This window comes from Eulemur rufifrons, chromosome 3 (genome assembly GCF_041146395.1).
Source record: "Eulemur rufifrons isolate Redbay chromosome 3, OSU_ERuf_1, whole genome shotgun sequence".
Taxonomy (NCBI): domain Eukaryota; kingdom Metazoa; phylum Chordata; class Mammalia; order Primates; family Lemuridae; genus Eulemur; species Eulemur rufifrons.
This window is the reverse complement of record NC_090985.1, coordinates 27,748,619-27,773,610: the sequence shown is the minus strand read 5'-3', so window position 1 is coordinate 27,773,610 and position 24,992 is coordinate 27,748,619. Positions and strand designations below refer to the sequence as shown.

At 42.7% G+C, this 24,992-nt stretch overlaps 1 protein-coding gene and 1 pseudogene across 5 annotated transcripts in view; one reads left to right on the top strand and one right to left on the bottom strand.

Moving 5' to 3' along the window:
• Positions 1-24,992, bottom strand: part of TRAPPC9 (trafficking protein particle complex subunit 9) — a 604,744-nt gene that overhangs the window by 283,269 nt on the left and 296,483 nt on the right. The gene's annotated exons all lie outside the window — the stretch shown is intronic.
• LOC138381883 (V-type proton ATPase subunit E 1 pseudogene) lies at positions 19,303-19,946 on the top strand (annotated as a pseudogene).

Below are 24,992 nucleotides of genomic sequence, written 5' to 3'. Positions count from 1 at the left end.
TAATAGATTATTCTGTAAAAATAAAAAAATAAATAAAAATAAAAACACTTGGGTAGTTTTAAAAAAGTGGTAATTTAGAAACATCACCAACTGAGTATACTGGGAAAGCAGAATCTGATCAAAGTTCTGCCTTTGGGGGCTGAGGAGCATGAGGCCTCCCTTCCTACTTTCCTGGCCTCTAAAACAATGACAGCAGAGCAGTAGAGCACGAAGGAAGCTTCTCGTCACACACCTTCCCCCTTGTACCTGTTCCTCCTCTGCGCACTCTTAAAAGCTCACCTTAGGATCTCCTTTTCCAGGAAGCTTTCTCTGAAGACCAACATTGATGTATTTAAGACAGGGTGTGACTGTGCCTGGTGTGTGTCTGCCATCCATCAAAACCATCAGTGACTTGTGCTTTCCCCCCAAGAGTCTAGGACTCTCCCTATTTCTCAGTACAGGCATACCTCATTTTATTGCACTTTGCTTTAATGTACTTCACAGATGTTGTGTTTTTGTTTTTACAAATTGAAGGCTGGTGGCAACTCTTTGTCAAGCAAATCTATTGGCCCCATTTTTCCAACAGCATGTGCTCATTTCATGTCTGTGTGTCAATTTCCAAATTGACCTGTTTTCTGAATCTCATGGGTCTTGCCCCAGCACATATTAACTTAATTCATTTCAATTTACTGCACTTTAAGAGATCCTCACTGTGCCAACTATGGGGGAATCACATTAAACACAGCACAATCGCTGTTCGTGAGGAGCTCATGGCCATCTTCAATGCCTGTCTTCACACAGGCTCAGGTTTCCCATGGCCTAAAATATGTTCTGTGAAATTTCCACCACGCCTGTTGCCCCCATGTCTCCTTCATGTGTGTCAGTGGTAGACTTCATCAAAAAGAATGAAACATCTGTTGAGTGTATACCAGTATCAAGAGAAAAGTATAAGCATACCTTGAAGATATTGTGGGTTTGGTTCCAAACCACCTCAATAAAAGCAAGTATTGCAATAAAGCAAGTCACACAAATTTTTTGGTTTCCCAGTGCATATAAAAGTTGTGTTTAGGGCCAGGCACAATGGCTCACACCTGTAATCCTAAATCTTTGGGAGGCAGAGGCAGGAGGATTGCTTAAGGCCAGGAGTTTGAGACCCGCCTTGAGCCACATAGTGAGACTCTGTCTCTGAAAAAAAAAAAAAAAAAGAAAGAAAGAAAAGAAAAATTAGCCAGGTATGGTGGCAAATGCCTATAGTCCCAGCTACTCGGGAGGCTAAGGCAGGAGAATCACTTGATCCCAGCAGTTTGAGGTTGCAGAGAGCTATGATGATGCCATTGTACTCTAGGCCCAGCAACAGAGCAAGAACCTGCTTAAAAAAAAAAAAAAAAAAAAAAAAAGTTGTGTTTGCTCTATACTATGGTCTATTAAGTGTGCAATATAGCATTATGCTTTAAAAAAAAGTATACACCTTAATTAAAAAATACTTTGCTAAAAAATGTTTTTGCTGGTGGAGGGTCCTGCCTCAATGTTGATGGCTGCTGACTGATCAGGGTGGTGGTTACTGAAGATGGAGTGGTTGTGGGAATTTCTTAAAATAAGACAGCAATGAAGTTTGCTGCATCAATCGACTCTTCCTTTCACGAATGATTTCTCTGTAGCATGTGATGCTGTTTGATAGCATATTACCCACAATAGAATTTATTTTAAAATTGGGGTCTCCCTGCTGCTATTTTATCAGCTAAGTTAATAGAATATTCTAAATCCTTTGTTGTCAGTTGAACAATGTTCACAGCATCATGAGATTCTATCTCAAGAAACTACTTTCTTTGCTCATCCATAAGAAGCAATTCCTCATCCATTCAAGTTTGATCATGAGATAGCAGCAATTCATTTAGTCACATCTTCAGGGTCTGTAGTTACTTCCTCCACTGAAGGCTTGAACCCGTGAAAGTCATCCATGAGGGTTGGAATCAATTTCTTCCAAGCTCCTGTTAATCTTGATATGTCAATCTCTTCTCATGAATCATGAATGTTCTTGCTGGCATCTAGGATGGTGAATCCCTTCCAGAAGGTTATCAATTTACCTTGCCCAGACCCATCAGAGGAGTCACCAACTACAGCAGCTATAGTCTTACTAAATATGTTTCTTAAATAATAAGAATTAAAAGTCAAAATAACTCCTTGATCAATGGGCTACAGAATGGATGTTGTGTTAATGGGCATGAAAACAACATTCATCTCCTTGGACATCTCCATCAGAGCTCTTGGATGACTAGGTGCATTGTCAATGAGCAGTTATATTTTGAAAGGAATATTTTCTTCTTGAGCAGTAGGTCTCAAGAGTGGGCTTAAAATATTCAGTAAACCATGCTGTAAATAGATGTGCTGTCATCCAGACTTTGTTGTTCCATTTATAAAGCACAGACAGAGTAGATTTAGCATCAGTCTTAAGGGCCCTAAGATTTTCAGAATGGTAAAAGAGCAGTGGCTTCCACTTAAAAGTCATCATCTGCATTAGCCCCTAATAAGAGAGTCAGCCTGTCCTTTGAAGCTTTGAAGCCAGGCCTTGACTTCACTTCTCTATCTCTGAAAGTCCTAGGTGGCATCTTCTTCCAATAGAAGGCTGTTTCATCTAAATGGAAAATCTGTTGTTTTGTGTAATCACCTTCATCAATGATCTTAGCTAGATCTTCTGGATAACCTGCAGCAGCTTCTACATGAGCACTTACTGCCTCACCTGGCACTTTTATGTTATGGAGATGGCTTCTTCCCTTAAACCTCATGAACCAAACTCTGCTACCCTCCAACTTTTCTTCTGCAGCTTCCTCACTTCTCTTAGCCTTCAAAGAATTGAAGCGAGATCGGGCCTTGCTCTGGATTAGGCTTTGGCTTAAGGGAATGTCATGGCTGGTTTGGTCTTTTATCAAAACCACTAAAATTTTCTTCATATCAGCAAGAAGTCCATTCTGCCTTCTTATTTTTGTGTGTTCACTGGAGTAGCATTTTCAATGTCCTTCAAGAATTTTTCCTTTGCATTCACACTTGGCTAACTGGTACAAGGGGCCTAGCTTTCGGTCTATCTCAGCTTTCAACAAGCCTTCCTCTCACTAAACTTGATCATTTCTAACTTTGGGTTTAAAGTGAGAGACATGTGGCTCTTCTTTTTACTTGAACACTTAGAGGCCATTATAGGGTTATTAATTGGCCTAATTTCAATATTGTTGTGTCTCAGGAAACAGGGAGGCCCGAGGAGAGGGAGAGAGGTGGAGCATTGGCCAGTCGATGGAGTTGTCAGAACACCAACAATATTAATCTATTACGTTTGCCATCTTCTGCGGGTATAGTTCATGGTACCCCAACATCACTGCAATAATAACATCAAAGATCACTGATCACAGATCACCAAAACAGATATAATGATAATGAAAAATTTTGAAATATGAGATTTACCAAAATGGAATGTCTCCCTGAGAAAACTACTACCAGAATTTTTTATTAGGTTTACCCTAGAAAACAATTATTAAATAGGTCATATAAACAAAACTAATTAGTGAGCAATTATATTCAAGATGCAGTCCTTAATTACCAAGGATGTACTTAACACCTATGTGTGCAGCCGATATAAAACCAACACCTAAGGGATACCTACTATATTAAAAAAAAGAAAAATCAAAAGGAAGAGTGATCAGAGCTACCTAGGGCTAACACAGGGAAACTACAATCTAAGGGAGCAGTGCCCAGGGGCATGGCTGACACCTGCCAACTTCAGACCCAAGGCTTGCTTTTTGAGAGGATGCTGCAATCTTTCCCATGGAGCACTTGCAGGTAAGCTATCAGAAAAAGCAAGGCACCTACACGTCAAATCCAAGCCATCAAGTGACAGGCACCCTCTTCACGGCTCAAAAAAAAAAAAAAAAAACATATCTAGAAAAACAGGTGAGACAAGCCATGAATAGGGCAAAAAAGTATTTACTCTCTTTGAAACATTTTTGGGACATATCCATTTGACAGAATGTTAGAGTCATTCAGGGAAGCATCAGTGGCTTTTATGAAAGACCACTCCCTTTCTAATCCAACCTGTAAGTTTTAAAATGGTCCAACTGGGCTTTTGACGTAGACTGCCTCTTCTGATTTCCCTCATGCCCAGGAGAGCTCCTGTCCACGTTCACTTACATGAGGAAAGGGCTTGGTCTTTGGGTGAATCTAAGCAAAGGGAAGAACTAGAAAGGAACTTGGAGGGCATATTCCCCAATTTCTTCATTTTGCAGATGAAAAATCCAGAGAGGAAAGTGACTTGATCAAGGTCTCAAAGCAAGTAAATAGACAGCATACGCACATTAAAGAAGTGAGTATAAAATACAATTGTTTCATTTTCTTTCAATCAATAGGTGCTATTAACTAGACCAAGCAGAGCCTATGGAGAGAAAGGACAAGATATGTGAAAAACAGCTGACACCACAGAAGGAAAGGAATCTAGGGGAGCGTGGCTGCCAATGTGGAAGCCCTAAGGGACCATGGAGAGAGGAACTGAGGCGTGTGTGGTATCTACCAAGCGGTGAAGCCAGGCCCCACACCTACAATGTCTAAGAAGGCATATTTTGCATATATATATACAGAGGGGCTTTCTTATTGGGCAAATACAATGTGTTTATGCATTAATTTACTCTTTTTGGTTGGCTGTACTGCTTCTGAACTTTGCACTTATCTATATTACATGTGTGTGTGTGAAAGAGAGACAGAGAGAAAGCATGCACCCAAGCCCCGACCTCGTGTGGGAATTGTTACTCTCCTCATATGTCTGAGCTCCTTGCAAGCAAGGATTATGACGGATTCATCTTTACATCCCCAATGCTGTACTTGGCACTCAGTAACAGAACAGAGCTGCCTGGGAAGTAGATAAGGCTTCATGGAGAAATGACATTTGAGCCATTTAAGAAAGAAATGGTGGCTTCAGAGGGGATGGCGAGAGGATGGAAGGCTTTCCAGGCAAGGGAAGTAGCTATATTTTCTGCTGGCCTTGGGCAGCCTTGAAGTCACCGATGCCAGAAGACAACCAATCAAACTTCTAGTGGAACTGTGAGAAATTCTATAGTCACCTCCCATCATGGCAAAAAAAAAAAAAAAAAAACTCTTGAATTTTTATAGAGTTTTACTTTTACTCAGAGGACTTTTACTCAGAAATTTTATATAATTATGAATTAAATAATTTTCACTTTCAAAGACATTTCCATCATTAATATTCCTCTTCCAAAAGAACAATTCAAACTCAGCCACCCTCCTAATGAAATCAGGCTACTGGATAATGCAAGAATGGGTGATCACCTATATTATGAAATTCCAAAATCAAAATAGCTTAATTAGTCCATTTGCATTTTGCAGGCAGTTATCAAAGTCCGATTAGTTTACCACAAACAGCACTACTCTAGACACTTGGTCAATCCTCATTCATAACAATGCTTCATTTGGTATAACCGTATAGCTTTGCCTAATAAATTAAATCAGTGAGTATTAAGTACCTGAATTATAGCATGAACCCTGCTATGTCAATGCAAGTTTGATTATTTAATCTGTGCTACCATATTGAATAATTCACCTTTGAATCTCCGTTGCATTAACAATATATAAAAAACACAAGAATGAAAAGAAGATTTTAAAATGACACTGAGAAAATTACTTTCTGAAATGCATAAGCCAACGGTCTGTGCCTGAGCTCAGTTCCCAGCACAAACAGAACAAGTTTCCCAGCCCCAAGCCTCTGAGCACAATTATACCTGTAAAGAAAGAGATATCCCAATTCCCTTCTGGAAGCCACTGGGCTCATGTAACTGTTAAAGAATGCAAACATAACAGCAGAATTCAATATCTTACTGAAGAAGAAAAACATCCAGCCCGATTTTGCTTTTCTCCCAGCACCGCCCAGTGGGGTAGTAGTACAGAAACCATGGGCACATAACTTATAAATGCATATAATGTGGGTAAACTTAGATAACTTACATGCATATATCTTCTAATTACCACATAATATGTTATCACCTAAATGAACCATAAGCCACCAAAAATGTTCCCTGTTGATGGATCCATTAGTCAGGTTTCTCTAGAGAAACAGAACCAACAGGATATATGTGTGTATACATCCTGTTGGCTATAAATATATAAAGAGAGACATATACGAGAGGGGATTTATTAGGGAAACTGGATCACTAGGTTACAGGGAGAGTCCCATGAAAGGCCGTCTGTAAGCTTGAGAACCAGGGCAGCTGGTGGTGGCTCAGTCCAAGCCCAAAAGCCTCAGAAGCAGGGAAACCGAAGACCTGAGAACCCAAGGGCTGCTACTCTAAGTCCTGGAGTCCAAAGAGCAGCAAGCCTGGAGTTCTGATGTCCAAGGGCAAGAGAAGAAGAGTGCCCTAGCTCCAGGAAAGAGTGAGAGACTAATTCACCTTTCCTTTGCCTTTTCTTTCTATCCGAGCCCCCAGCCAGTTGGATGGTGCATGCCCACAACGAGGGCAGATCTTCTCCACTCCGTCCACTGACCCGCATGCCAGTCTCCTGTGGAAACACCCTTACAGGCATACCTGGAAATAATCCTTCACCAGTTCTCTAAGTATTCCTTAATCCAGTCAATTTGATACCTAACATTAATCATCACAATAGGCATTTAAGTTGCTCTCATATTTGCTAATACAGATAAATTGGAAGAGTATCTTCATGCATACCTTTTTTTTCTACTTGAATTATTTTAAGGTAAAAGCAAAACATAGAAATGTCATTATAGCACAGATGTTGTATATTGACATTCAACCTTCTTAAGAGATTGTACCAACTTACATTGGCAACAGAAAAATATTAATATATCAGTCTTTGTACACTTTTGCCAGCATTGGAATTAATGTAAAAAAATGCATGCATACATATATAATACATATATACACATATAATAGTGACTCAAATTTAAGTGAATTTTTCTTTGAATAATGAACATTTAATTAGTAATTCCCATGAGAAAAAAATTATTAGACAAACCAGACTATTCTTGTTCCATAACTAGACAAGGAGCTCCCTGAGGGGAGGAAAAATGGAGTTTTATTTTGAAATCCGCCATGGTGACAGAGTAGTATGACAGGTTCCCAAAACATGCTAAAAATTGGCTCAGAAAGATCAGACCACTCACCAGTATTTCACAGGAGCATGGCTGTCCCCAAAGCCATACACATACACAAACTCTCAGTAGAGTCGCACATGATCAAGGCCATCAACAGGCCTAGGAAACACTTCCAGAGGGGCTTGAGACACGCCAACAAAAGCATCTTCAAGCTGTCATGCATGTTGGCTCCTTTACGTCTCTTCCCCAAAGCTCAGGACAGTGTCATGAGGCAGAGAGGCACAGGGGCACAGGCCTTAGTGGCATACACACCAGAGAAATGGGAACAGAAACAGTGCCTAACCCAGAGCAGCCCATCAACAAGCACTAGTGCGCCCGATCAACCCAGCACATGGAGCTCCTTCCATGCCAGCTGCAGTACCAGCTGTTTTATCCATATTATCTCCCCTAATCTTCATAACCATCCTAAAAAATAAACAGCATTTTTTTCTTCCAATTAACAGATGAAGAAATTGTGGCTCAGGTAGAACATGCAACTTGCCTGAGCCAATGCCGTGGCTAAGTGACAGAGCCAGTTCAAACTTATATCTGGCTGACCTCAAAACCCATGGTGTCATCCACACCTGCAATTCCACCTAACGGACTGAGTCAAGTGAAGAGGCTGCTCCACATTCACGGTCTCATCCTGGCTCCTGTGATCATGCTGGTCCCTGGCCCTAAAAGGCACCAGAACTACTCTGTCCTTTAAGCCCCAACCAGAGTCCTACTGTGGGTGAGCAGGTTGACAGAAAGGAACAAGCACTTCCCCTGGATGAGTGAGAAAGCGTGGGCTCAAATGCTGAGTCTCCCTCTTACAAAGCAGCTGTGTGGTACTGGACAAGGCCTCGATGTCTTGGGAGAGCCTGAAATAGGACAAAGCGGCCTTCCCTGGAGTCACACAGACCTGCCTGGAGGCAGAGTGCTTACATCTGGAACCCTTAGTCTCCCAATACAGAGGGGACAGTAATGCCTGCCTCATAGGGTATTTTGGGGGTCAGGTCGATTACATATGCAGTACACCTAGTGGTTCTGCAAGTAGTTCTGCAAGTAGTGGTTCCTTTCTCTTACTGGGCCTCTCTGAAAAGTGCAGATACCACACTCTGGCTTGTGGAATGATTCTGAGGATAAAATGAGGTAAGATGCATTGTGTCAGTGACAAGTGGTGGGCAGGAAAAGACAAAAACACCACACCCAAGTGAGATTTATCCCTGGGAGGCAAGCATGGTTCAACAGAGGAAATCAATCAATGTGCTGTGCCACATAAATAAAATAAAAGATAAAAAGTACACGATCATCTCAATTGATGCAGAAAAACTGTTTGACAAAACTATAGGACATAAAACAGATCAGTGGTTGCCAAGAGCTTAGACTAAAGGCCAGGTTTGCCTACAAAAGAGAACGAGGAAATTTTTAAGGTGAAGAAACTCTTCTGCATCTTGATTTTGGTGGCAGTAGTTACATGTATGACTGTCATCTAAACTTTTAAAAAATGAAGAGGGAAACCACAGACTAGGAAAAAGTATTATATATCTTCACTGTGTGTGTATATATATAGCTTCACTGCTATATATGTATGTATGTATACATACTTATTAACATATCTTCACTATACATATCTTCACTACATATCTGACAAGTGATTTAGATCTAGAATATATGACGAATTCCTACAACTCAATAAAAATACAAACAACCCATAAAATGGACAAAAGGCTTGAAGAGACACTTCAGAAAGGAAGGTATATGAATGGCCAATAAGTACATGACAAAGTGTTCAATGTCATTAGAATCAGGGAAACACAAATCATAATATGTAAGATGATCACCAGAATGACTAAAATTTTAAAATTTAATAACACTTATTATGACGAAGATGTGAGCAACTAACTCCTATCATTGCCAGTAGGGATGTGAAATGGTACCACCACTTTGTAAAACTGTTCTGATAGCTTTCTATAAAATTAAACACATACTTAACATATGACCCCAGAAATTCCATCCCTAGGTAAATCCCAATATGTCCAAATTACCAATATTTACAAGAGAAAACAAATCATATGTCCACAAAATTATTTGGATAATAATGTTCATAACAGCTTTATTAATAATAGCCAAAAAGTGAAAACAACTGAAATGTCTGTCACCCAGAGAATGGATAAATAAATTGTGGTATGTTCATACGCTGGATTACTAATTAGCAATAAAAAGAAATCAACTAATGAACTGGGACAACAACATGGATGAATCTCAGGGACGTTGTACAGAACAGACGCAGCCAGACACGAGAGTACTTACAGCATGGTTCCTGTTACATGATGCGCTTAACGTAGGCAAAGGGAAAAAAAAACAGAACAGAGGCCGCCTCTAATTAGGGTATGAGGATCAACCTACAAGGGATACGAGAGAACTTTCTGGGGATGTAGAAATGTTCTTTATCATGTGACGGATAAAGGCTAAAAGAATGTAACCATCCATCAAAACTCTAGTTTGTGCATTTAAGTGTATGCAACTTTACCTTCCAAAAAAGCAACAAAATCATTATCGTCAAAAAGTTAACTGAGGCCAGGCGCGGTGGCTCACGCCTGTAATCCTAGCACTCTGGGAGGCCGAGGTGGGCGGATCATTTGAGCTCAGGAGTTCGAGACCAGCCTGAGCAAGAGTGAGACCCCATCTCTACTAAAAATAGAAAGAAATTATATGGACAGCTAAAAATATATATAGAAAAAATTAGCCGGGCATGGTGGTGCATGCCTGTAGTCCCAGCTACTCGGGAGGCTGAGACAGGAGGATCGCTTGAGCTCAGGAGTTTGAGGTTGCTGTGAGCTAGGCTGACGCCACGGCACTCACTCTAGCCTGGGCAACAGAGTGAGACTCTGTCTCAAAAAAAAAAAAAAAAAAGTAACTGAAATCATTATCGTTGTCATCATGGACATCGTCGTTCAGGAGGGGTGGCATGGGCAGCGACAATGAAAGGCAGCAGAACGCTAATGACTACTGAAGTGGGCCAGGGGATGTGCAGGGGATTCATTACGCTATTCTATTATTTCTTATATGGTTCAAATTTTCCATAATAACTGTTTACAATTTAATCACCTGTTATGTCCTAGATACACACCCGCTGAGCACTTTCACATCTGCTACCTCATTAAATCCTCACAGAAACCCTGTGAGGCAAGAAGAAAAAAATGAATGAGACTTGGGGAGACAGAAGTCACTGACTGGGGTCACTTCACAAAGGAGCCCTGAGGCCACCTTTCCTCCCTGCCGCCCCTTCCCAAACACAGGTCTTTATAATCACAGACAGGAAGTGATGCAGGTCACAGAGCAAGTCCCAAAGGCATCATGGGCAGGTGGCAATGGAGGCAGTTGTGCAGGGTAGGCAGGCAAAGCCCACCAACGTCAGGGGGTAGGAAGCAGGTAGGGCTGCTTCCCTTAAGACTCCGTCTCCTCCAACCCTCCAGCACCAGGTGACACCTGGATGGGCAGGCCACTCTCCATCCCTGGGGCACAGCACCCCCCATCCACAGCAGACATTCCTGACTCCAGCCATTGTGCCTCAGTGTCACTTTCCCTTTGAGTGGAATGTAGTATGTGCCCTCACTGAAAATTGGTGCCCCTAGAAAAAATTCTCAAAAAAGCCACACTACTTTTGGCTTTGGGGCATGTGCATCCCCTCCACTTCCTCCCACTCCCTCCTCATCTCCAAAAAGGTGGCCACTTCATCAACATCTGTTACCACTGGGGCTTTGTCTCCCTGGGTCCCTCCCTGGTGGAAAAAGGAAGACGTATGGGAGATGACGGGGTGAGAACATGGGGTTCTTGGCTGATGTTTCATTTAACAAACACTGAGTGGGTTCCCACTGCAAGGCAAGCTTTGCTCTAGACACTTGAAAAATTTGGAAGAAAGACAGTCTATGCCCTCAGGGGGCCATTCCTCAAGAAGAAGACAAACACAATAAAGCTGTGAAAGAAGTCAGCTCTGCAAGTACCAATCTGATTTGGGGGTGAAGGCGGCCTCAGGAGGAAGAGGGTCTAGGGGAGGGCTACTTGGGGGGGCTGGGAGGCCCCCCAGGAAGACAGAGCACACCAGCAGACACAGGAAGGGGTGACAGAGCAGGGCTACTGGCAGCAGCTGAGCCACTGGATCCGTTCATTACTGGTGGTGGGACCTGGATTCAGACACTGTCCCACTGGAGGCACCTCAGGGAAATTGCTACAAAATTTCTCAGATGAGGGAACTGGAGCCTAGAAAAGAGACATGATTTGTCCAGAGTCAATCTCATAAGAGATCTCAAACCTAGATCTCCTGCCTCTGGGCCACTCTCCTCTCTGTGATGACAAGAGGCAGCATGTGCATGTCAAGGAGGTGGCTTGGTCCCAAAGTGGGTGACTCCAGAAAAATACCTCCCTTCTCTGCCTCCTAGGTCCCACGTCTGTAAAATGGATTACTAATCCCTGCTTCACGAGACTGTCTTGGAGGTTAAATGCTGTCATGTATATAAAACTATTCAAGAGAAATTTCATTTTTGTTACTGTAATTATGAATATTATTTTTAATAACTGACTAGTCAGGGCCAACCAAGAGTGCAGGGGCTCCGCTTGGTCACCGTGGAGTGGAGACAAAGACTGGCCCACAAGAAGCACTTAGCGTTGATACGGTGTCAATATGACCAAGTTCCCACCTCCTCCTGCTCCTCCAAAATGAAGAACCAGCCTGCTCACTACCACCATGTTGGATGAGTAGGCACCGATTCCTCTCCCATTAGGAGGTATCTGAACTGCCTTCACCCCACCATGTAAGCAGCCAGCAGCATCACTGCCACCATCATCATCAACCCCACCAGGTATTAAGCATCTACATTATATGCAAGACAATAAAATAAGCACGGCACATCATCATTTGCCTTACTTCTTTTTTTGTTTTTATTTTTTAATAGAGATAGGGTCTTGCTCTGTTGCCTCGGCTAGAACTCCTGGGCTCAAGCCATCTTCCTGCCTCAGCCTCTGAGTAGCTGGGATTACAGGCATGAGGCACCATGCCCAGCTAATTGTTTTTGTTTTTTTTTTTTTTATTTTTTCAGAGATGGGGTCTTACTATGTTGCCCAGGCTGGTCCCCAACTCCTAGCTTCAAACGATCCTTCTGCCGTGGCCTCCCAAAGTGCTGGGATTACAGGCGTGAGTCACCACACTCGGCCTCGCCGTAGTTCTTATAATCACTTTTCCATAGGAGAAAAGAAGAGACTGCCAAGTAGTTGGAACCCCTTCACCATTGTGATGCCAATGTCTACGAACTTTCTAGGGTCCACCTATGATCAACCACACAGTTTCAACTTGACCTGGGCGGCACTCATAAGGGAAATAACTTCTGAAACTAGGCATGTGGCATTTTGACTCACTTCTTCTCTTCAGGTGCTTTTTGCATTACTGCCTTTGAGCAACAAAATTCTGGAGTAAAAGCACTTATGATAGCCTGCTTCTAATGTGATAAGAACAACAAGAGCAATGCTTATAACAGCAGCTAACACGAAGTCTTTACTTTTCTACAAGCATCATGTGAATGATTCTTGTAAACCTCATGTCAGTCCTGAAAAGAGGTACTATTATGATCCCTATTTTATAGGTGAGGAAACAGAGAGGCAACAAGCTGCCCAACCACTCTAAAGCACCACCTGCATACATAGTATCACTATGACCATTCTACATAAGGAAAAGCGACTCTGATTCGCATCACTAGAAGACAGAATGGCCTATAAACATGCGCTTGATAACATCACTGCAAAAATGATGCTCCCAAGAGGCTCTCAAAAGATCTGGCACCTTCCTCCAAGGCCCTGTTCTTCATGGATCCTGCTCATCAGTGGACTTTTATATTGGGTGCTCTCCAACCTATTTTATGGGTCTTAGCCTTACTCATATAAGTTGTCAAAGGAAAAGCATCCTCAAATACTGTTCTCTCTGAAAAAGCCAGGATTTAGCCAGGACCAACCATCCAAAAAAAGTGAAGACAAAGGAAGAGTCCAGAGGAGAGAGACAGGCCTCCCAGGTCCTGGTGCACATACATCCTCAGTCCCGCTGTGTCCTGCAGGCCATGGGCCTGTCCCCTCAGGGTACCTCAGTGCCCATCTAGAACTCAGATATCACAATATCCAGTTCCTCAGCAGGGCACATAGGGTCTGAATATAATCAGGAAGATCAACCACAGTGCCCCAAAGCCAACCTCAGCATTTGTGCCCAGTGTCACACTGTCCCCACCAAGACCACGTCCAAGCTGCTAGTAAATGATTTCCCCCACTAAACCAACTAACTTATAATGCCATCAGTCACAATTTATAGTTTCCATATATGTATTAATATATGCCATATGTGTATAATTATATGTAACATAAATATAAAATATAAATAATATATATTATATATAATCACAAAATACAAATAACATAATGTAACATATACTTGTTCAATTGTGTGTTGAACAAATATCTATCTCCCTGTTAGACTGAAAGCTCCATGAAGACAGAGACCTTGACTCATTGCTCAACAATGGAAACTCAATAAATACTTGTTGAATGAATAAATAAGTAGGCATAATCCATAGTCCCTGCTTTTAAGCAACATGTAGCTTAATGGAAAAGAATAAAAAATAAACAGATAATCTAAAGGTTTTCCAGCTTTCTTTCTGTCATCTCACAGGGAAAGGCAAGTGTGACCTGACCTTCCCTAGTCTCAAAGAGCTGAGCGCAGAGGTCCCAGACTGAGCCTCAGGGCCACGGTGGCCCAGAGAAGGTACGTCAAGATAGCTCTGCTTGCCTGCCTTTGAGCAGAGCATGTGCTATCCAGAGCAGACTCCCATGCAAAGCAGGTGGGTGTGACCTGATGGAGGAAGCAAGCGAGGACACAGGGCACGGAGGGGCCTTCCACTGCGGACACCCAGAGACGCTTCCTGAATGAGGGGGCAGCCACACAGCCTGGGGGAGGAAGGACTGGGAATGTTGAGATGTTGGGAAAGGCATCCCAGGCAGAGAAATTATCATGTAGAAAACAGAGAGGCAGAAAAGTTGTAGGAAGACTAAAGGCTAGAACAAGGAAATCTTGGGAGATGAGATGAAAAAGTCCACCACAGTCTTAGATGGAGAGAGAAAAGCCCAACATAGATAATCATGGTGTTTCTTACAGAAAAAATATGGTTTTCTTCAGAGAATGAAGAACTTTATCCTACATTTGTCATGGAATTAAAATAACTAGTTATGAAGCATGTGAAAACCCAGGAAAACTAGTAGAAACACTGCAAGGCAAGGTATCTTCAAAGCATTTGGTTCATCTCCATTTAACTGAAAATTACTCTCAAAGAAAGAAAAAACTGTCCTGCAATCAGCTTACAGACAAGAAGGAACCTACTTCAATGCATTTCCTCATTGCTTTCTCTTTCAAATTTCACTTGCAAGAGTACAAAGTTTTAAGGAATTTTAAAACAACTTTTTAAAGAAAAGTTATTTTTAACAAAAGGCAAGAGGAAAACTGCAAAAGTGCTAGTTGCTTTATAGCAGTGGCTCATTCAATGCTGTGGGGAAGATACTTCCTTTATGCTCAGAGGAGTTAAGTGTCTCCAGCGTGTCTGGGTTCAAATTCAAACCCAGGCTTGTCAGCGCTCTTTGACCCCACCCAAATCTGGGCCTCAGGAAGGAAAGCTGGGGGCTCAGTGAGATGCCGGGTTGAGCAGTGGAGAGCTTCCAGAAAGAGATGAAAGGCTAGGGATAGGCTAGGGGCAAATGGATGTAAAGATCTTCCTGGGTGGGGAAAGGAAACTTTTCCAGAAACAGAAGTCAGTCTGGGCAAAGCCCTGAATCACAGGGACAAAGCATGGTCTGATCCAGGAACTGCACCCACTTTAAGAAAAGGCAGCTCAGGGTCAAGCACGTGCTGTCTCCTGGGGAGCCTGTGAGGAAACCGAGAGGGTGTTACATCCAGGTACACGGAAACAGAGCCCCAACTCAGAGGTCGGTGCTCTAAAACCTGGTCACCACCAATCAAATGGGAGGCCCAACAGTGGCTCAGGCCTTTTCGGCTCTGACATTCCTGAAGCTGGATTGTTCCTAATCGTCTCTCAAGAAACATACAGCTTTTCAGCCTTGGACAGCCAGAAGCAGCAAAAAAGAAGAGTTCAGGCTTTGAATATGCCAAACTTAATTCAAATCCTGGTTCTGCTCCTTCATTAGGTGTGTGAATTTTCCAAGTTCCTCAACCTTGTGAGGCCTCAGAGATGCAAGGTGGCACCCCCTGCAAACTGCTCCAAGGGGCAGAAGGGATATAGGCAGGGACTCCACCAAAAAGGAGGCACCAAAAGAAGGGTGGTGACATTTGCTAACATTTATCACAAGTGCCCTCCTTAAATTCGAACACCCAGACTGTTGTTTTTCTCCCTTTATAATGACAGGAGCATACTGGTAACAAAAAAATCTAACCATGGGTAATAATAAAAAGGTATCATCTTCACCTGATCAGATGTTGCATCTCTAAGTTTTGCTTCGAGAAATCAAACCTTGGGGCGGGGTGTGGTGGCTCATGCCTGTAATCCCGGCACTCTGGGAGGCCAAGGCGGGAGGATCACTTGAACTCAGGAGTTCTAGACCAGCCTGAGCAAGAGTCAGACCCTGTCTCTACTAAAAATAGAAAAAATTAGCCAGGCAACATGGTGCACACCTGTAGTCCCAGCTACTAGGGAGGCTGAGGCAGGAGGATCACTTGAGTCCAGGAGTTTGAGGTTGCTGTGAGCTAGGCTGATGCCACAGCACTGCAGCCTGGTCAACAGAGTGAGACTCTGTCTCAAAAAAAAAAGAAAAAGATATCATACCTTGTAATGATTAATCCTGTTTCATCAAAAAGCCAAGATTCCCAGATAGTGATGTTGGATAATCCAGAAGAATCACGGATATAAAGGATCATAAGTAAGGGGGTGCCACATGTAAGTCCGTGATAGTTTTCCTTTCAACTTACTGCTCAGCGCTGTGGAAACTTAGAACGTCAGTAAACTTTCCTGAGCTTACAATTTAGAACAGCTGAGAGTACAAAACACACACATACGCACATTTGCACACACATACACACACTACATTCACTCTGCCTTAGTCCATTTAGTGTTGCTATAATAGAATACCTGAGGCTGGGTAATTTATAAGGAAAAGAGGTTTATTTAGCCGTGGCTGAAAAGTCCAAGAGCATGGTGCTGACACTGGCTTGGCTTCTGGTGAGGGCTGAGTACTGTGTCGAGACGTGGCAGAGAAGAGGAAAGGCCAGGAGGCAGTGCAAAGAAACACGAGGGGAAACCTCACTTGTTAACAACCTGCTCTCTCACAGTAACTGATCCAGTCCTATGGGAGCCAGAACTCACTTACCAGAGACAGCACCAATCTATTCATGAGGGATCCACCCCATGGCCCAAACACCTCCCACTAGGCCCCACCTCCCAACACCGCCATGCTGGCAATTAAACTTCAACATGAGTTTTGGCAGGGACAAACCACATCTAAACCATGGCACACACCAAACACCCTGAAAACATGCATTCTAGTGCTATATGGCTGAAGCTAGATGAGCTGTGATTATGTGGATACTGATCCTGCAAACTGCCCCAAGTGCCAAAGAAATAAGCACAGAACAAGAAACTCTTTGTTGAATACTTTAGGGCACAAAGTGCTTCACATCCATTCTCTCCCGAGGTCCTCACATCGGCGCTGTGGGAAAGGTGTTGTTATGGCCCATTGTGTCCACAGCACAAACCCTAGGCTCCTCCTGTGCCACTAGCCAGGAAAGCCCCTTTCTCCAGGGAGATACAAAGGCTGGCTCTGGAAGCATGACTGAAGGTTTCTGAGAGAAGCAAGACCAAAATTAACTGCCCCACATCATCTGTCCGCAGCTGCCTCTCCTGCGGACAGATCTGCTCTCCCTCCCCAGTGGCACGGTCCACCATGAGCTTTCCCCAAGCCCAGCCCACCCAAATCTCCAGCTACTAAACTCATCATCCTCACATCCCAGCTCAAGCACCCTCCCCTGAGAAGACACCCCTGATAGCTTCTCTTTATTCTCAGTGTTTTTCTCCATCCTAGTCAAGGTGAAGAATAAAATGAATGCATTCAGAAATGCACAGCTGTTTCCTCTATAATACATTTCTCATAAAGATACTTACAAAGGAGGGAAAAATATGTCAAGTCATGTATTAACATTCTTTTTTTGGTGGGGTGGGAAAGATGGTCACCTGCATGTGTTTCCGTTCACTGTTCTCTCAAGAGACAGATGCCTTCCCACCGATCTGTGTGGCTCTCAACACATTTCTCTGTCCTCAACATGGAGCCCAAAGCCTGGCCTAGAGGAGGAGCTCGGTAAATACGCCTTAAGCAGCACTGACTGTATTTCGCAGATATCGGTACCATCTCTGCCTCTCCCAGGGGACCACACGCACCCTTGTTCACCCCTGATTACTCAGGCCCAACCTTCCCTAGCACACAGCATGTCCCCAAAACAAGCCTGGGAACCAAATCAAATTGAAGAGTAGTTAACAAGGAAAGGATGTTGCCACTGGAAGAAAAAGCTTTAAAATGTTTGACCCATTTTTTCCTTATCTGAAATTTAAGTTTCCATCCAGCCCGTATGAAAACTGCATGTTTCTGTTATCAGACCAAACAGCCACATGAAACCCACAGGTTTTTCTGACCTGGGCCCAAGCAGTGATTTTTCTCCTAAGAATTTAAAGGAATGAAGAATCTAAAACATAACATTAGACAGCAACATGTCTTCTAAGGATGAAAAATGTGCTGAATAAAGTAGTGAATCATTTTTTCTCCCCTACACAAATAACTCAATCACAGCTTGCCCCAATGTGAGCTGGTAATAAGAAGGCCCCAAAAGCATCCGCAGAAAGGGCATTCGCATTTCCCAAATAATAAAGACAGGTGAGAGAGGAAAGTGTCACCACATCTTGACATGTTAATGCATTTTAACAACCTAATTAACATTAAGGTGGTGACAGATACACAAAAGAAAGAGGGTTAAGAAGTAAAGGATGATAAACTACTGAACTTGAAAATACTCTTTTGAATAGCCCAGCCCTTGACAAATTGCTATTAACTTCATATTTTTACAGCTTGATGTTCAAATTAATTTTTCTGCTAGAAACAAGGCTTTTTGAAAAGATTGTGAAACACATTCTCTTCTCCTTTGGTTAAACAAAAGAAATCAAAATGATCTCTTTTAGTTCAAGGTCATGTGCTTGGAGATCAAAATTATATACATTTAAGTTCACATTCCTTTGAGGTTATAATAATGAGAACGTCCATTGCTATACAGTGTGGGAGTAAGGTCAACATCCTCAAACACAGCTGGTGATGTTGACTTGGGATAATTTTTCTGGAAAGCAATTTGACAGCAGGTAGCAAAGGACTTAAAAATGTACATACCTTTTGACCAATTCTACTTCTGAGAATCTATCCTAAGGATATGATCTACAACTCAGACAAAATCTTTCCACAGAGATAAACAATGTTTAACACAACAGTGTTCATAAAATTAACAATAAAAGGGACAGTATCTAAATGTCTAACATTTGGTAAAAGCATTTAGAATATTCTAAATCATATATAGCCTTTAAAATTATGTTGACAATGAATACTGAATGAAATGGGAAAATGTTTGTGGATTAACATTAAGTAAAGAAGGCAGGACACAAAAATGTACATACAATTTGGTAAAATGGAAAGAGCAAGAATCATGGAGTCAGAAAGAAAAGGACTCAAATCTTAGCTCCACCATTTACTAGCTGTGAGATCTTGGTCAAATCACTTAACCTCTCTGATCTTCAGTTTCCATATATGTAAAATAGGGGAAAGAATACCCATCCAAGCTTTTCCCATTCCATCCACCACCCCCTTCAAACCTAAACTCAAACCTGTTGTCCACAGCCTAGCACTGCTTTCATCATGGCCCACAATGACCCTGACATGCAAAAGCAGACCAAGGCTGATCACACCTGTACTCCAAGCACTCCGGGATGCTGAAGTGGGATCACTTGAGGCCAGGAGTTGGAGACCAGACTGAGCAAGAGTGAGACCCTGTCTCTACAAAAAATAGAAAAATCAGTCAGTCATGGTGGTGCATGCCTATAGTCTCAGCTATTCGGGAGGCTGAGGCAGGAAGATTGCTTGAGTCGAGGAGTTTGAGGTTGCAGTGAGCTATGATGATGCCACTGCACTCTAGCCAGGATGACAGTGAGATCCTGTCTCAAAAAAAAAAAGGATTAACGATTATGGCATACTACGAAAAAAAAAGAGAAAAGCAGATTGAGCAGCAGCAGAAAATTCATATGTCCAAGTTGATGAATCAAGCAAGGCTCAAAGTCCTCAGAGTGAGAAATAACCTTATCACAGTTACTACATGAAGTAAAACAGAGACTTAGAAAGGTAGTAAAACATATAATCGTGGACCAAGTGCTGCTGGATGGACTCGTCCTCCAGGGTTTGTACCAGTTGTTAGATCCCCAAATGACTGCTTGATGTGGGAAACAAGATTTCCCTCTGGTAAAGGCCACAGTGCAAAAGGTGATCTCTGAGTACAAAATTGCCACTAAAAATGATGCTGATGTCCAAATTGATCCAGAAGGCCTACCTGCCTGAGGAAATAGCTGGTGGTGTTGAGATCTATAATAGGGATTGTAAAATAAAAGTTTCCAAAACCCTAGAAAGCCGGCTGGATCTCACAGCCCAGCAGATTATGCCAGAAGTATGAGCCTTGTTTGGTGCCAATGCCAATAGGAAGATTTTGGACTTAGCCTTTGGGTGGTAGAGTGCATCCACTGATCTACTGCTACAATATGGAAACTTCTGATATTTTAAGAAACAAGAGTGTCTACGTAGCTTCGTCTTTGCTATCCTGATATTGCTCTGTATTTATCAGAGGACATTCTTTTGGAGCTAATGCCCTTGGCCTAACTGTTAAAAATGGGAGAACATCTCACTTACTGTGGTCAGCTGGTCCTGGTGAGGGATCAGAGGGGGCGCTGCATGAATTTCACCGAGTCTCCTGCTATTTCTCCGGCTCTCAGTTATCTAGTCTAGAGGGTAACTGTTGGGGTGGGAATTTGTGCCATGGTCTAAGAAAGAATTTTTGACTCAGAGATTGGAATAGGTTTGAAATGAAAGGTTTATTTATTTTCTAAGAGAAGAAAGGGCATAGCATAAAAGAAAGAAAGAAGGAATGATGGCACCAAGGATGAGTGGCCTGAGCTTTTGTTGTTGCAGAATGATAACAGGGGGTGGTTTTTTGGTTTTTTTCTTCTCTGTTAGACTGGCTTTATGTTAGGAAAAATGTTTATACCACAAACTAGAAAAAATTTTTTGACTCAGAAATTAAAATAAATTTAAAATAAAAAGTTTATTTTATTTTCTAAGAAAAAAAATGACATAAAAAATACCCACACCAAAAATGAAAGACTTAAACATTTATTGTTATAAAATAATAACAAGAGACAATTTTTTTTCCTTCTCTGTTTGACTTTATCAGATTTCTCAAAATGTGGTCTGACCAATGTAAAAAGGTCTGTCTATTTAGTAGTGTCTCAGTTCTATAAAACAAACTCTTAAAAAAATAAATTAAGCCACAAGTAATTAAACAAACAAAAAGTTATATACAATAATGGTTTGTTTGTTTACTAACAATGCCATCCTTTCAGTAACATGTATGGTGCTCTCTGCCTTGAAGTCTCTGTTCTCTAGGTTTAAAACACATGTGGTACCTACATTCTTTCCACTAGAAGTAGCTTCACATGGGCCTAGAATTTTTCCTCATCTGTAAATGTGATTTAAAAATCTAAGCCATGAGTATGCTTTATTTATTAAAACAAAAGATTCATGTGTAAAAAAAAAAAGAATACCCACCCAAGGGATTGTGTCCCTTATTTTCAGAGACGGGGTCTCCCTGTGTTGCTCAGGCTGGAGTGCAGTGGCTATTCACAGGCACCATTATCCAAAGGATTGTTTCAATAAAAAGCTTAGAACAATATGTACCACAGAGAGGCACTCAAAAAATGGTAGCTATTATTATTATAATTATGCATAGAAAAGAGAATAAAAACCTATAGCAATTAAGTCTGGGCAACAGAACCATGGTTATTTTTTTCCTCCAACATTTTTAACATCTTCTATAGTAAACATCTTATACTGCTATAATGAAAATAAATCCCTATAAATCCAAAATCATCCCCTAAATCCTAAATACATAGGGTAATAAAATATTATTAGTATCCTCACTTTTACTTCCTCTCTACCTTAAATGGGAACCCAGCTGTTTTTAATCCATACATTATGGCTACTTCAGTAGTAAACATGCTGAGCACATCCCATTTGTGGTTAAAAGCCTTCAAAAGCAGCCTACAGGACAATATCCAAGCTCACTGCATGACACACAGAGCCTTCATGACCTGACCCCAACCTACCTCTCCAAAAGGCCAACGTGAAAATCATAATGGATCATTTCACTAGTGCTAATTTTGCCTTCAGAGTTCTGCATGAGAGCTGCCAAGGACAGGGTTGCTCTCTGATTGGCATGCAGGATTAGGACCATCCAAGGCTCCCAATGGTGAACAGTATCCAGAAAAGTCTGTCTTGTTCCTCAGCCAGATGATGCATTTGTCTGAAAGGCACTCCTGGGTCTGGGGCCTGAAACCTTAAAGGATAAAATAATCTTTCCCCGCTTGGAGACGTTTACCAAGCATGACTAAGCACCAGCCACAGGGCTAAGCTCTTGCCTAGTATCTTTTTCATTTCTCACGAAAAAAATCCTTGGAGTAGGCATATCATTATTCTCATCCTACAGACAGGAAATTGATTCCTAGTGAGGTGCGATAACTTGCCCAAGGTGACAGGGCTGGGATGAGGGTTAGGCTGGACTCTGAGGTCTGTGCTCTCAACATTCCACTCTATTAGCTTTGTACCTGTGTGATCTATAGCCAGATCAGGTACAAATGCATGGATGGTGAAGATATTGAGTTATAGATATAGGCATGGATACGTAGATAGAGTACAAGCCATTTTTCACTTCAAACACCTTTGCAAACCTCATGGCCCACGACTTCCTCAAGATGAAGGTGACGTGTTTCAGGAATGATTGGGACCACGTGATTAAGCCTCCAAGAGTCCACATGCCTACTTCTGGCAGGACTACACCACTTGTGATTATTTTATATTTTGGGTTCTCTCTGCATGATTTTTTTTTGCAGAAAGAATTTTGCTGTTTAAAAAAAAAAAAAAAGGAGGTTTGGAAACCACTAGAATAGACTGAAAAATATAAATTTCAACCTCTTCTATCTTTACCATCCTGATAAAATATCTTTCTTTAAATATAAACTATCCTTTCTTTTCCATGCAGAAGGTCTTTCTGTTGTAAAATGAGAACCACCAAAAACTATCTTGAATGGAAACGCGAGGGAAGCATGTCAGCCACCCCAGCCTAAGCACTCTGGGAACCCAGCTCGCTGGAGCAGAGGCGCAGGAGGGGAGCACAGGGCTTCCAATTCTACCAGCTAACCAATTCTGCTGTTTCAAAATGGGCATCTCTCTTCTGTTCAGCCTGTCCACATTTTTAGAGAAAAAAGGGCAAGTCATTGACTGCAAGAACCTGCTGACGTCCACCCCTCACCCCACCCTACAAAAGCAGATGAGAGCCATGACTTTGGATAATAATACCCTGCTTTGGTGCTCTCCACGTGGGAAGCCACCACCTATCTCTGTCAATACCCTGTCTCTCATTTCTCTGATTCATTGTTAAAAATAAACATTTCTTCTTCAAAGTGCTGGCAGAACTCTCCACTGAGGCTATTGCTTTCTTACCCCCACCCCTTTGGAATCACTGTGGCTTTCTACAAGGGTAAGCTGGCAGAAGGAATTAAAAAACGAAGCAGTTCAGGCTTGCACACACAACTTTAAGAAGACTTCTCCATTTTCTAACTTCTTCCCTGACTGAAGCATAAGGCAACCTAGCACGTTGTCAGATCTTCCCATCCTCCTGAAGACTAAACTAGAAACATAACCTAACCAGGGCTTAGATCATGTGTTAGAGAGGGGTATGGTATGGGTGGAAGACACAGGTTCTGAAATGTGCTATCATAAAGAGAGTGCAACAGGAGCTCAGAGTCTGGAGGATGGTGGCGGGGGAGAGGAGAGAGGTGGTAGAGGCAGAAGGAAAAGAGAAGAAGAGGGGATGAGAGGAGTTGGGAGAGACAAGAGGAGAGAGAAGATGAGGAGATTCAGAGGCGGAGAGGGAGAGGCAATCATCTGAAATGGCGTGTCTCTCCACCAACAATTCTGCACTGTAACTATAGCTTCCCTCTGTGACCAGGGAGGCAGCATCCCCATGGCTTTCACAGCCACACCTCACCTGTGCCCTGCTTCTCAGCTCTTGCTGCCTTCGGACAGGTGCTCTCAGGCATCCCCTCCTGCCCTGCACCATCAGTCTCTCCCACTCTTTAATCCCTCTAGTGGCTCACAACCACACACTGCCATCACCTGCCATAGAAACATCACTTTCCCTTCCCCCCACACCACCCTCTAGCCACCATCCTGTTTCTCTGTTCTCCAAAGCACTGCCCGCTCTTACAGGATCTTCTTCTCACCACTCATTCTCTCCCTCATAACTCCAATTAGGTTTCCATCCCCCTACTCCTCTGAAATGACTCTTTCCAATGGCAAAGCCAATGGTCCATTTTCTGGTCTTGTCTTCCTTGACATTCTCAGCGCGTCTGTCATGGTTTTCTGCTCCCTTGTTCCTAAGACACGCTCACCCCAGATTCCTGTGATGCCCACTTTTCCCCCCAGCTCACTGGCTATTCTTTCTTGGTCTCCTCTGCCCACTCCCCTGCCTCGTCACCCTGCAGATGTTGGGGTGCCCCTAAAGCATGGTGCTCTCTCTTGACAACCCCTCAGGAATGTCATCTAGGCCCAGGATTTTAAACGCTATCTACAAGCTGCTCACTCTCACACTTTTTCCGCCAGCCCAGGCCTCTCATTTGAGCACCAGATGGAGCACCCACAGGCTCCTGCACAGACTTGGAGGTCTGAATGGCTCCCGAGCATAACACGCCTAAAAAGAATGATTGTGTTTTCCCCACAATCGAATCCCTACCAAGCTTTCTCCATCTCAGTACATAATATCACAATCCACAATCCAGCTGCTCAGGCGGAAAGTTTACAAGACACCCTTGCTTACTCCTGGTGAGGGTGACACCCCACCTCCACCCCCGCAAGCCCTATCCAAGCCACTGTCATCACTTGTCTGGAAAATGCCATGGCTCCTCACCTCGTGTCCCCTGCTTCTACTCCCCCAGCCTTCCCTCTCCATCCCACAGTCCACCTCCAACCAGCAGCTGTGGTGACGTTCTAAAGCATAAGAGTACTCACATTATTCCGTAGCCTCTTCCTATGGCTTCCCACCCCCACCCCAGTGAGAACTTTGCACAGCTGACAAGGGCCCTGGGAAGCAGGCTTTGTCTCCCTAGCTCCTCACCAGCACCACACTCAGTGCCGTCCCTTTGCATGGGCTGCTATTTCTGCTTGGAAGACTATTGCCTACCCCACATCCTAGAGCTTTATATGGCTATTTCTTTCTCATTGTTCAGACCTCAGAACAAATGCCACTTCCTCAAAAGATGATTCCTGGTCATTTTGGCTAAACCACCCTCCCTAGGCTTGCTGGGCCATATACCCATTTTCTTCCTGGAACAGTCACTCTCCGAAACTATTTATTTGATCACATTCATTCTTTACCTTCTCCCACTAAAATAAATATAAGCTCTTTGAAGGCAGAACTCTATTTGCCTTGTTCACTATTAATATGTTC